The sequence below is a fragment of the Acomys minous genome, assembly GCF_964271855.1.
Source record: "Acomys minous genome assembly, chromosome: 12".
Taxonomy (NCBI): Eukaryota; Metazoa; Chordata; class Mammalia; order Rodentia; family Muridae; genus Acomys; species Acomys minous.
The window spans coordinates 13,514,073-13,527,632 of record NC_140493.1 but is presented as its reverse complement, the minus strand read 5'-3'; the positions used below and the strand labels follow the sequence as shown (position 1 = coordinate 13,527,632).

At 42.0% G+C, this 13,560-nt stretch overlaps 1 protein-coding gene across 6 annotated transcripts in view; it reads left to right on the top strand.

Annotated features, from left to right (window-relative positions):
- Window positions 1–13,560, top strand: part of PPP6R2 (protein phosphatase 6 regulatory subunit 2) — a 70,157-nt gene that overhangs the window by 12,354 nt on the left and 44,243 nt on the right. For 4 of the 6 annotated variants that reach the window (XM_084802921.1, XM_084802917.1, XM_084802918.1 and 1 more), the window contains exon 2: window positions 6,322–6,450. The gene's annotated coding sequence lies outside the window, so the exon portion shown is untranslated. Of the gene's footprint in view, window positions 1–6,321; window positions 6,451–8,149; window positions 8,276–10,375; window positions 10,406–13,560 lie in introns of those variants that run through there. The other 2 variants (XM_084802919.1, XM_084802920.1) reach the window with 2 other exon arrangements.

Here is a 13,560-nt window from a genome sequence, read left to right as displayed (position 1 = left end):
TCCATTCTGCTTTGGTTTTCTTAGCACAGTGTCGGTGCTCTCATCTCATATGTGTGGGTTAGTATGGTGTGTCTGTGGTTCTCTGTAGTTGATTCATTTCCTTTCTGGGTTCCTTGGGCGTGACTGGTGTTGGCCACTGTTCTGGGCAGTGGTAGTAATAACAGTCTCTGTCCTGGAGCTGTATGCTTTTTTCTATTACACATGCATCAGGCGCTTTCCTAAGATTACAAACTTGATCAGTGACAGAAACTGTGCTCTGTGTGTGGTCTTTGTAGCTAGGGAGTATACTGATATGATCTGGCCTATTTGCTTTTAGTTCTCTGGCTGGTTTGGGTCATTATTTGGTTTCATGATGGGCCAAGTCTGCAGTGGTGACAGTGTCTTCATGATACTGGCCAGCTGTCCTTAACTGGACAAACCCCACAGTTAATGGTAAAGGTTTTACTTTTCACTGTGTTCATCATATCTAGCAGCTGGGAGGATGCTCCAGAGAAAACCAAGAGACCCTGGCAGAGCCCTTGATGCTTGGTGGGACTTTGTACAGCACAGGGGGGCATAGTTAGGTGGGAGGTGTCTGTAAAGAGACAGCTGAGGAGACTTCAGGCTATAAACATCTGGGAGAAGGGAAGCTGTAGGGTGTTGTACATACTGGTTGATTGTTTTGAGCTTTTGTTTTTTTCTTTTTTAAGATTTATTTATTATTTATGCAGTATTCTGCCTGCATGTACACTTGCATGCTAGAAGAGGGTATCAGATCACATTATAGATGGCTGTGAGCCACCATGTGGTTGCTGGGAATTGAACTCTGAACCTCTGGAAAAGCAGTCAGTGCTCTTAACCTCTGAGCCATCTCTCCAGCCTCCGCCCTCTTTTTATTTTTTTATTTTATTTTTGATTTTTAAAGACAGGGTTTCTCTGTGTAATATCCCTGCTGTCGTGGACTTGCTTTGTAGACCAGTCTGGCCTTGAACTCACAGAGATCCACCTGCCTCTGCCTCTGAATTCACAGAGATCTGCCTGCCTCTGCCTCCCAAGTGCTGGGATTAAAGGCACGGGCTCGACTCTCAGGAAGTAGTTTTAACTATAGTGCTATCCCCTATACAACCCCTGACTTTATTCAGGGATCTCTTTTCTTTTCACTCTATCCTTTTTCTCTCTCCTCTCTAGTGGTAGGGGCTGAAAGGGTGGAAGAAAATGGTTGGAGAACAGTGGAAGAAAGAAGAAGACATAAAGTAGCAAAGTCCAGTTATGGCTGTGATTGCCAGATGTGCATGCTGGGAATTGAACTCCTATCTTCCATAAGTGTAGTATGTGCTCTAAACCATGGAGCCAGCTCTCTACCCCAATTTTTTATCTATCTATCTATCTATCTATCTATCTATCTATCTATCTATCTATCTATTTATCCATCCTGTAACCCATGCTGGCTTCAGACTCACTGTAATCAATCCTCCTGCCTCAGTCTTGCCAGTGCTGGGATTACAGATGTGAAGCACCAGACTTGGCTCTATCGATTCTCGGCCTTACCCTCACAGCTTTAAGCATCACTGTTTTAGGGGGACTTTCTATAGGGATTGAGGCCTTGCCACACATTGTCTGGCCTTTCAGACTTTCCTTTGAAATCTGAATGGAAGCCTCCATGATTCTGTATCTTAGTTAGGGTTTCAATTGAAACACCATGACCAAAAGCAACTTGGGGGGAAAGGTTTTATTTTGCTTACACTTACATATCATAGTTCCTCACTGAATACAGTTAAGGCAGAAACTCAAACAGGGCAGGAACCTGGAGGCAGGAGTGTTGTTATAATGAAGAAAATCAAAATATTTGATTTTTACCATTAAAGACTCAGGAGCCAGATGCTGGTGTGAAAACTTGCTAGCTCAGAGAGGCAGAGAAAGCACCCAGCTGACCTTCCTACTCAGCCTCAGCTCACATCCTAAAGGACCAAGCCAAAAGCCTGCTGGCTCAGCTGATGACCCAGGAGGGAAAGGCCTGATAGCTCATCTGACAGCCCATGAGGAAAAAGCCAAAAGCTAAGAGCCAAAGAGCTAAAGAGCTCCTTCTTCTCCACACTGTCTAAATACCTTTTTCTCCAAGTCCCTCCTATCTGTTTAATCCCTGTCAGCTGGGTTCTTACTCTACTTCTTGACCTATGGTTAACTTTAGTAAATCCTATGTACACAAAATTCTTGGATTAAAGGTGTGTGCTAGGGCTGAGGCACACCATATTCACCTGATTACAATAAATAGAAAATTCTTAGATTAAAAGGTGTGTGTGGGGCTGGAGAGATGGCTCAGAGGTTAAGAACACTGCCTGTTCTTCCAAAGGTCCTGAGTTCAATTCCCAGCAACCACATGGTGACTCACCACTATCTATAATGAGATCTGGTGCCCTCTTCTGGTATGCATGCAGGCAAAACACTGTATACTTAATAAATAAACAAGTCTTTAAAAAAAAAAAGGTGTGTGTTAGAGCTGAACCGCACCAAACAAGAATTAGGTTTTTACACTTCACAACTTGGGGTACACAATGGGATCAAAGATCCTGCAACATTTCCACCTTTTTGTCTAAATAAAAGACTTTTTCTCTAACATCAATAAACTATATCCTGTCCGGTAAAAAATACATTCTTAATGTATAGTCCATAAATATTTGGCAACCTTGGAGAAAGTATTCTTCTATCTATCCTGTCTTGGTGAATCCAAAGTTCTGTACCTAAATTACTTTGTATGATAATTTGCATCACTAATCAAAAACATCTTTTTAGATCTAAAACATCTTCTTAAATCTTAAACAACTTAAGTTCAATAGTAAGACTATAACTGTTTAGGCTTCAACCACATCAGAGACCTGAGAAGGATACATACTATCTGAATAAACAGAAAGTACAGAGCAAGCAGCTTTCAAAACTTTAGAAATGACAAACTGCTGGTGGCCTGGACAGTCACCCAAGATTTCTCATAACATTGGAGCATCATCTTCAGCCTTCTGGCTCAGAATATCTGACAGACTTTTCTGTAAAGCAGGTATTATGAAGGATTTACCTACCTTGTCCTTGCAAAAACTCGATGGTTGATTTTTCTACATCCAGTTTATCCACTATTTTGTCTGCAGTAAAAAGGACATTTTCTTATCCAGTGGCTGGCTTGCCACATATGAAGCCATCTGTTAAAGGAGAAGTTTTTGATTTTGTCAGGAGCTGACATGTCTCATTGTCAAAAAATTCTCAAATTGCCTGGTGTGGTGGCGTGTGCCTTTAATCCCAGCACTCAGGAGGCAGAGGCAGGCTGATCTCTGTGAGTTTGAGGCCAGCCAAGTCTACAGAATGAGTCCGGCACAGCCAAGGCTACACAGAGAAACCCTGTATCAGGGCTGGAGAGATGGCTCAGAGGTTAAGAGCATTGTCTGCTCTTCCAAAGGTCCTGAGTTCAATTCCCAGCAAGCACATGGTGGCTCACAACCATCTATAAGGCGATCTGGTGCCCTCTTCCGGCCTGCAGGTGTACATGCAAGCAGAATACTGTATATATAATAATAAATAAATAAATCTTTGAGAGAGAGAGAGAGAGAGAGAGAGAGAGAGAGAGAGAGAGAGAAACCCCGTGTCAAAAAAACAAAAAAATCTCAAATTAATAAAACATCTTTAAATGTCATAGTCTATAGATCTCTGAGGTTTTGAAGATCATCTGTCTCTCTCAGTATATCTGAATTGCTTGTCTCTAGCCATATACTGTCTGATTAACTTAGAAAACACCTATGATTAACTAAACTAGCACCTAACAGAACCACAATTTAGTTTGGCTATTAGTTTGCATTTTTAAAATTATCCTAAACAGTTTGTGATAGTGCCTTTCAAAATGACTAGAAATTCATATTGCATTAAAAAAAAGAGTTTTCAAGACAGGGTTTCTCTGTGTATCCTTGGCTGTCCTGGACTCACTTTGTAGACCAGGCTGGCCTTGAACTCACAGTGATCCTCCTGACTGCCTTCCGAGTGCTGGGATTAAAGGCATGTGCTACCACGCCCAGCCCCATATTGCATTTTTAAGAATTACATAAGTATGAGGCTGGAGAGATGGCTCAGTGGTTAAGAGCATTGTCTACTCTTCCAAAGGACCGAAGTGCAATGTTCAGCACCCACATGGTAGTTCACAACTGTCTGTAACTTCAGTTCCAGGCGAACTTACACCCTTACACCAATGTACATAAAATAAAATTAAAATAAATTATATATAAAAAAGAATTACATAGGTTCAATATCTTTATAAAAAGTTGATACATCAAAGTATGTTGTAACCAAAATATATCCTTATTTTTGTATCAATATGCAAAGATCTATAAGAGTAAATGCAATAATCTACACTTTCCCCCCATCATTCCTGTATTATTTCCATATCTCCCCTATATCTCTCCACAATGTCCAGCTTAGTTGTATGTGGCAGTTTTAGGATTAAGTGTTTTGAGTTCAAAGTTCTGTAAAATGTTTATCATATGAACTTAGCAATTTGAATGTCCTAAGCAGTCTGTGGTTTGAAGCTGATTGATCTTTGGGTGCTGTTTGTCAGCTTAGTGGCAATCCCGACTAGGTAGAACTAACAGTGAACTCAAACGTGTCCACTGCTTGAGCAGAACCAGGCAGCAGAAGAAGCATGGAGCAGTTCTTCCCAGTGGCTGGTGTCACACAGTCCAGGTGGATTGATCGTTGGGGGTATTAAGAGATCAGTGGCAATAGAATCGTCTCTTATTTTTTGCTTTCCTCTGTCCCATACCAGGTGGCTCTTTTGATATGAAACTGGGATTTTGCATTTCGCTTTAACAAGCACACATGGGTTTAGAGAAGGAGAGAGCCACGCTCCAACCCCAAAGTCAGCTTTAATTTTTAATTGCGTTGAGACCACAGAAAGATCATTTGCCACTTATGTCTGTAGAGGGCAAAGAGACAAGATACATGTGAGCAGGAGCCTTTGGCGAGTTTACTTCTTGTGACATTTTCTCTTCATAATCCTTCCTTTTTTCCTTCAGATGTCTCATTTGTCCAGTGGTCTCCGGATTCCTTTCTTAGATGTTTTTATTCTCTTGGAAAGATAAGAACAAAACCCTACCCCATCCCTAATTCAAAGGGTTTCCTTTTTTGGTGGGTTTTATCTTTTTTTTTTAAAGATTTATTTATTTATTTATTGTATATGAGTGCTTTATCTGCAGAAGAGGGCATCAGATCACATCATAGATGGTTGTGAGCCACCGTGTGGTTGCTGGGAATTGAACTCAGAACCTCTGGAAGAGTAGGTGGTGCTCCTAACCACTGAGCCATCTCTCCAGCCCCGGTGGGTTCTATCTTTTGCAGGGCAAAACTTTTTATTTATTTATTTATTTTTAATATTTATTATTTTTATTTTATGTACATTAGTGTTTCGCTTGCATGTATGTCTGTGTGAAGGTGTCAGATCTTGGAGTTACAGACAGTTGTGAGCTGCCATGTGAGTGCTGGAATGGAACTCGGGTCCTTCAGAAGAGCTGTCAGTGCTCTTAACCACTGAGCCACCACTCCAGCCTTTTATTTATTTTTTAAAAAGATTTATTTATTATGTATACAGTATTCTACCTGCATGTTCACCTGCAGGCCAGAAGAAAGCATCATGTGGCTACTGGGGGATTGAACTCTGGACCTTTGGAAGAAGAGACAGTGCTCTTAACCTCTGAGCCATCTCTCCAGCTTGGCAAAACTTTTTTTGGCAATAGAAAAAATATTGTCTTTCAATTGAAGATTTAAAAGTTTGCTAGTATGGTGGTGGCACACTCCTTTAATCCCAGCACTCGGGAGACAGAGGCAGGTGGATCATTGTGAGTTCGAGGCCAGCGTGGTCTACAAAGTAAGTCCAGGATAGCCAAGGCTACACAGAGAGACCCTGTCTCCAAAAAACAAAAAAACAAAACAAACAAACAAAAAAGTTTGCTAGTATGATAACGTTTATTGTCAACTCTGGGATCTAGAATTACTTGGGAAATGGACCTCTGGTGCATATCTACAGGGGATTATCCTGATTGCAGTAACTGAGAAGGAAGCCCTGCCCACCACGGGCACCATTCTGTGGATAGTGATCTTAGACTGTGAGAGGAGGCAGGGCACGGTGCAAGCATCTGTTGACCAGCTGCTTCTATTCCTTTGGTTTCTCTTCCATGGTGGACCTTGAACTGTGAGCTAAAATAAGCCTTCCTTACCTTCATCTTGTAAAGTATTTTATCAGAGCATCAGGAAAAGAAACTAAGACTGAAAATTAACTTCATAAAAGAAAATTAAATATTTTTCTTTTGTTTTCAGGTAAGCCAGCCAAAATTCTTCCCTGAATGAAAATATCTTTTTTTAAAAGCTGCATATACACAAAAGAAAAATCCAAATGCTTTTTATTTTGCCTGAATACAAGATTTAAGCAAGATACTGCCATAGAAGGTAAGGTGATCTTTTAAATCAAATTATACTTTATTGTACAGTTTACTCAAATATATTGAATAGATGGTCATTTAAATTCAAAGGTTGGATAACAGCAAAATGTTTTGTTTCAGTTTTGTTGGGTTTTTTATTGTTGTTGTTGTTAATTTGTTTGGTTTGGTTTTTTGAGACAGGGTTTCTCTGTGTGGCCTTGACTGTCCTGGACTCACTTTGTAGACCCAGCTGGACTCAAACTCACAGGAATCCACCTGCCTCTGCCTCCTGAGTGCTGGGATTAAAGGAGGGCACCACTGTGCCTGGCTTGTTTGTTTGTTTGTTTGTTTGTTGAGTCAGGGTTTCTCTGTCTTGCCCCTGGCTGCCCTAGAGCTCACTCTGTAGACCATGCTAGCTTCACATTCACAGAGATCTGGTTCTGTAACAACGTTTCAGGTGGTGGTCTGACTGGCTCATTGAAAGCCTATTATAATCCAACTAGATGTTGCATAAAATAAATATATAATAATAAAATTCTCTCTTTCTCTCCTCCCTTTTAGTTTTTTGAGATGGGGTTTCTCTGTGTAGCCTTGGCTGTCCTGGACTTACTTTGAAGACCAGGCTGGCCTCGACCTCACAGCGACCCCCCTACTTCTGCCTCTGGAGTGCTAGGATTAAAGGCAGGCACTACCACTGTTCGGCTTCATTTCTCTCTTTGACAGGATCTTACTATGTAGTTTTGTTGTGGGGTTTTGTTCTGTTTTTTGAGGGAGGGTTTCTCTGCGTAGTCCTGGCCATTCTGGAACTAGCTCTGTAGACCAGGCTGGCCTGGAACTCACAGAGATCCACGTGCCTCTGCCTTCCAAGTGCTGGGATTAAAGGTGTGCACCACCACACCTGGCTGTCCAAAGTGTTAAAGTTATAATTCTCCCCCTGTGTCCTGAGTGCTGGATTTCAGGTGGGCATCATCACAGGTGGGTTCAGGTAATTTCTTGCCAGCATTTTGTTGTGCTAGACATTAAGATAACACCTAAAGGGCAAGAGAGAAAAGCAGGACACTGAGCACTGTGACAACTCTTTTGCTTTGCACTGAAGAGAGCATTGGTTTTCTTCAGAATAAAGCATGCTCAGTGCATTGTTTCCTTTCCTTTGCTGTAATAAAGCATTTTTAAAAAGCTAGTAAGACATAAGTCCAAGGATTTAAGAAGACTATTTACCCCAACTAATATGAATTAAAAGGAAAAAACTGGGCTGGTAAGATGGCTCAGTGGGTAAGAGTGCTTATTGCCCAAGCCTGGTGGCCAGAGTGGTCCCTGGAGTCCAGCCTAGAGAGAGGGGCCTGACCCCTGAAAGTTGTCTTCTGATTTCCTCACATGTGCATGTATGCTCCTGTACTTACACACGGCACATTCACACAATAACGAGAAATAAAGCTTGTCTGTCTTTTTGTCTGTCTGTCTGTCTGTCTATCTATCTATCTATTGAGACAAAGTCTCACTCTGTAACCCTGGCTGTCCGGGAACTCACTTGAACTCATAGACACACCTTCATCTGTCTCCCAAGCGCTGGGATTAAAGGCACAGGCCACCATACCTATCAATGATACATTTTTAAAAGTTAAAATAGAAAAAAATAAGAGCTGATTTCTGGCTGGACATATAATAAGTTGCAGTTTAGATTCTAATTCTCTCTTGGCAACAGTCTCTACCACAGAACATTCTGTTGGACTCTTGTGGAACTGTAGGATCGTATGGGCAGTGCTTGTGTTTGAATCCTCCCCTCTGTCTTCCAATTCTTTCACCCTGGGAAATAAAGAAGCAGAACCTGAGGTCCTTTCCTTCACTCACACTGGGTAAGCATTAGGAGGTATTGGCCGAGGCGAGCTGTTCTTGACAGTCAAGAAGGAATCGCAAGGACTGATCTGAACGGGAAGGTCATCCTGCTGTGTTGATACACTAAGTCCAAAGCTGGCTTCCGTAAACCATGAGCAAGGATGCTCTCAGTGGTAACCAGCTGGCCTTCCCATTAGTTAAGCATCTCTATGGAAGATAGGGTGTAGAGACCAGGCATGGTGGTTCACACTTGTAATCCCAGGATTTGAGAAGATACGACCAGTCTGTACCACTTTAGACCCCACTTCTATTAAAGCAAAACAAAACAAAAAACAAAGTTTGAAAAAGAAATATTAAAAAATTGGGCCTGCAAGATGGCTTATCATCTAAAAGCACTTGTAAATTTAAACAGATTAAACATATATGAAGACAGAATTAGTGAATTGTAACATGTATCAGAGTGTTGAACTGAGAGATGGGAAATAGAAGTTGAGATTAAACAAAAAGGTTACAATAAAAATCGTTGGGCGGGGGTGGTGATGTACGCCTTTAATCCCAGCACTAGGGAGGCAGAGGCAGGCGGATTGCTGTGAGTTCAAGGCCAGCCTAGTCTACAAAGTGAATCTAGGGCAGCTAGGGCTACACAGAGAAACCCTGTCTCAAAAAGCCAAAATAAAATAAAATAAATAAAAATCATTGAAGAGCAGCTTTGACACCACAGGGTAAACTGAGTCAGGGTGTAGATCAGAGGCTGGATCACTCAGCAGACTAGCTTAACTCTCTAGGCTGGAACTGATTGTTACTGACAGGGCTTCCACTGATAGTAGGGCCAGAAGTAATGGTTGCTGGGGGCGGGCTAGGGTTGATGGCTCCCTAGCAGGGGCTTTCACTGGTGGTGGCAAGTGTCTAAAAAAGAAAAGAGAGAAAAAGATCACCCCCCCCCCACACACACACACACACTTAGACTTGATGATGAAGTAAGACAGATTTCAGTAGGTAGGTTCCAACAAGTTTCTTCTAACTTTTTTTTTCTCCTACAGTTTATATATCCCAGCAAAATCTTTCAAGCAGTATAAAATTTACAATGTGGTTACATATTATTTTTATTTTTTGTAAATGATCATGAAAAACATTTCCCCAGTACCCTAAGTGATAAACATTTACTTATTACAGGTGGATAAAAACGTTACTTCCGGGGGTTGGAGAGATGCCTCAGAGGTTAAGATGCCTCTCTTCTTCCAAAGGTCCTGAGTTCAATTCCCAGCAATCACATGGTGGCTCACAACCATCTACAATGAGATTGGTGCCCTCTTCTGGCGTGCAGAATACTATATAAATAATAAATAAATCTTTTTAAAAAAACATTATTTCCAAGAACCCACATATGTTGTAAATAAGCAACTTGTCATAGGTTAATAAAATGTGAGCAAGCAAGGTAATTTTTCAGCCAGTTTTAAAAAAAGATTTATTTATTATACAGTATTCTGCCTCCACATGTGCCTGCCTGCACAAGAAGGAACCAGATCTCATTACAGATGGCCGTGAGCCACCATGTGGTTGCTCTTAACCTCTGAGCTATATCTCCAGCCCAAGCCAGGTTTTTCAGTTATAAAGAAAGAACCAATTATCTTAAAAGCTAATCTTGTAAAAATCTTAAGAGGATCACAAATCTAAATCTTCCTATAAAAAACAACTGGGCATTTCTACTTTTAATCTATAAGATGTGCATTTACTCATTAATACTTTTTTTTTTTTTGAGACAGGTTTTCTCTGTGTAGCCTTGGCTGTCCTGGACTCACTTTGTAGACCAGGCTAGCCTCAAACTCACAGCGATCCGCCTGCCTCCGCCTCCCTGAGTGCTGAGATCACAGGTGTGCACCACCGATTCCTCCTTTTTATGCAGTATAGAACTCAAGCCCAGGGCATAGCGCTGCCCACTCTTTGGTTATGTCTTCCCACATCAGTTAACAGAATGAAGACACTCCGTCACTGCACGTCTTGTCTTCTGGGTGATTCTAGATCCTGTTAGTTAACAACATTAACTGCTACACTGTCCTCTCATTTCTCTCTCTCTCTCTCTCTCTCTCTCTCTCTCTCTCTCTCTGGTTTTTCGAGACAAGGCCTCTGCTTCCGGAGTGCTGGGGTTAAAGGTATGTGCCACCACCGCCTGGCCTGTCCCATTTCTTTTTTTTTTTTTTTTTTTTTTTTTTCTTGGTTTTCTGAGACAGGGTTTCTCTGTGTAGCCTTGACTGTCCTGGACTCACTTTGTAGTCCAGGCTGGCCTCGAACTCACAGCGATCCGCCTGCCTCTGCCTCCCAAGTGCTGGGATTAAAGGCGTGCGCCACCACGCCCGGCTTGTCCTCCCATTTCTAATCTTTGAAAAATTTTTATTTATTTTGTGTATATGCATTCTGCCTGCATGTATATCTTTACTGTGTGCATATTTGGTACATGTCAGAAGAGGACAAGGATGTAAGATTCCCCCACAGTGAGAGTTGCATGTGGTTGTGAGCCACCATGTGGATGCTGGGACTCAAGCCCAAGTAATCTGGAAGAACAATCAGTGCTCTGTTAACCACTGAGCCATCTCTTCAGCCTCTGTTTCTAGAACTTTGTTATTGTGTTTTGAGACAGGGTCTACATACCTTGGGCTATCCTGGAACTTGTTTGCTATATAGTTCAGGCTGGCCTTGTAGTCACGGACAGACATCTGCCTTTGCCTTCCAAATGCTGTGATTATAGGTATGTACCACCATGCCATTTCCAAAATTTATCATTTAAAAATGTTATACTGAGCCTGGTGGTGGTAGCCCACACCTGTAGTGCCAGCACTCAGGAAGCAAAGGCAGACGGATCTGTAAGTTCAAGGCCAGCCCGGTCTAGGTCAGCTTGGTCTAGAAAGCGAGTCCAGAGCAGCCTGGGCTACACAGAGAAACCCTGTATCAAAAACCAAAATAAAGAAAAGGACAAAGAAAAATCAAACAAAAGGTTATACTGTTGGTAATGGTGGTGTACCCTTAAGCTTTCAAGAGGCTGAAGAGAAATGTTTGAGCCCAAGAGTTTAAGACCAGCCATGGCACCATAGTGAGACCATATCTCAAACAAATAAACGAACAAAACCCACCAAGTTATCAATGGAATCATAGTATGCAATCTTTTGGGATTAGTTTGCTTTGCCCAGTAATACTTTTCTAGTCATTTATTCAGTTTGTACACTCATCAATTACACACACACACACATATACACACAGACACACACAGATATATGAATAAGATAGTGATAGATACAAGGTACCAGATATTATGTTATACGGAGTTTATTAAATGAGCGTGGGGGGAGGGGTACCCCAGAGAGACAGAGACAGAGGAAGAGAGGGGTAAGGGTGGGGGGGAGAGAGACACCACGTGGAGGGTCTGTCGTTTTGTATGCCCTGGGCAGGCTCACAGCCCTGTGGCAGGTAAGCAATGACACCACAAGTAGGTGGACTGAAGCAGAATGCCAATAGTCGCCATTTCCTTTTTGGAGCTAGGAATGTGACTGAGGTGGGAGGCATTTGCCTAACATAAATGAAGGCCCTGGCTTTGAGCTCCGCCCAGCACCAGGGAGGCAGAGGCAGAAAGACCAGAAGTTCATGATGATTCCCAGCTACACACCAAATTTGAGGTTATTCTGGCAAACACGAGACTCTGTCTCAAAAAAATTATTTTCTCCCAATTATAAAACATTTATCGGAAGTCGCATGTAGACCTCTTTCCTTTTGCGGCCATTGCTGGATAGCAGCCACTAAAATGTAGTTCAGTCCCTTTGTGACCTCTGCCTGAAGCAAGAACTACAAATGCTGTTTCAGTGTACCTTCTCACAGTCCACGCCCATTCAAAAGGACGAGGATGTTCAGGTTGTCCGAGGACACTACAAAGGCCAGTAGATTGGCAGAGTGGTCCAGGTGTACAGGAAAAAATACATTGAACGAGCGCAGCGAGGAAAGGTACAACTCTCTGCGTGGTATCCACCCCAGCAAGGTGGTCATCACCAGGCTAAAACTGGACAACGGCCATGAGACGATCCTGAAAGGAAAGCCAAGTCCCGACAAGTAGGAAAGGAGAAGAACAAACACAAGGAAGAAACAATGGAGAAGATGCAGGAGTAGAGGCCTCATACACAGCTCTCAGTAAAGACTGTTAAAGTAGTCCTCAAAATAAAAACATTTATCCCACTTACATGAACTTAATATATATATTGTTAACAATTGTGCTTGGGATTATACATTAATTTTTTTCTAGATTTATTTTTATTTATTATGTATATAGTGTTGTGCCTGTATATGCACCTACAGGTCAGAAGAAGGCACCAGATCTCATTATAGATGGTTGTGAGCCACCATGTGGTTGCTGGGAATTGAACTCAGGACCTTTGGAAGAACAGACAGTGCTCTTAACCTCTGAGCCATCTCTCCAGCTCTTGAATTTTTTTTTTTTTTGTTGTTGTTTGTTTTTTTTTCAAGACAGGGTTTCTCTGTGTAGCCCTGGCTGTCCTGGATTCGCTTTGTAGACCAGGCTGGCCTTGAACTCACAACGATCCGCCTGCCTCTGTCTCCCAAGTGCTGGGACTAAAGGCGTGTGCCACCAAGCCTGGCTTCCATGAATTTTTTATATGACATTAAACAAGGCTAGCCATCATTTAAAATTATTTGTTAACTTTCTACAGCATATGCATGTTAGGCAAGAAAATAAGGAAAGATTCAGGAATTTTCATATCTTTCTTGCATGGAGACCATGTCAATCTTCCCGTATAATCCTGGATTTGGGATATGTGTTAGCAAAGGGAGCCTTTTTTTATTTTGTTTTGTTTTGTTTTTTGTTTTTGTTGTTCTTCGAGACAGGGTTTCTCTGTGTAGCCCCACCTGTCCTGGACTGGATTTATAGCCCAGGCTAGCCCTGGACCTACAAAATCCACCTGTCCCTGCCTCTCAAGCATTGGCATTAAAGGCATGCACCACCATGCCAGATGATTTTTCCCCCTAGATTTATTATTTGTTCAGTATTCTGCCCACATGTGTGCCTGCAGGCCAGAAGAGGGCACTAGACCTCGTTATAGATGGCTGTGAGACACCATGTGGTTGCTGGGAATTGAACGCAGTACCTTTGGAAGAACAGACAGTGCTCTTAACCTCTGAGCCATCTCTCCAGCCCCTGATATGCCTTTTTAATAGCCTATTTAATTTACTGTGTTGGTACCACATGTTACGTTATAGTTTGCCTTCCATCCTCCCTACCCCCTTTTGGTTAGCAATCAAAGAAATGAAA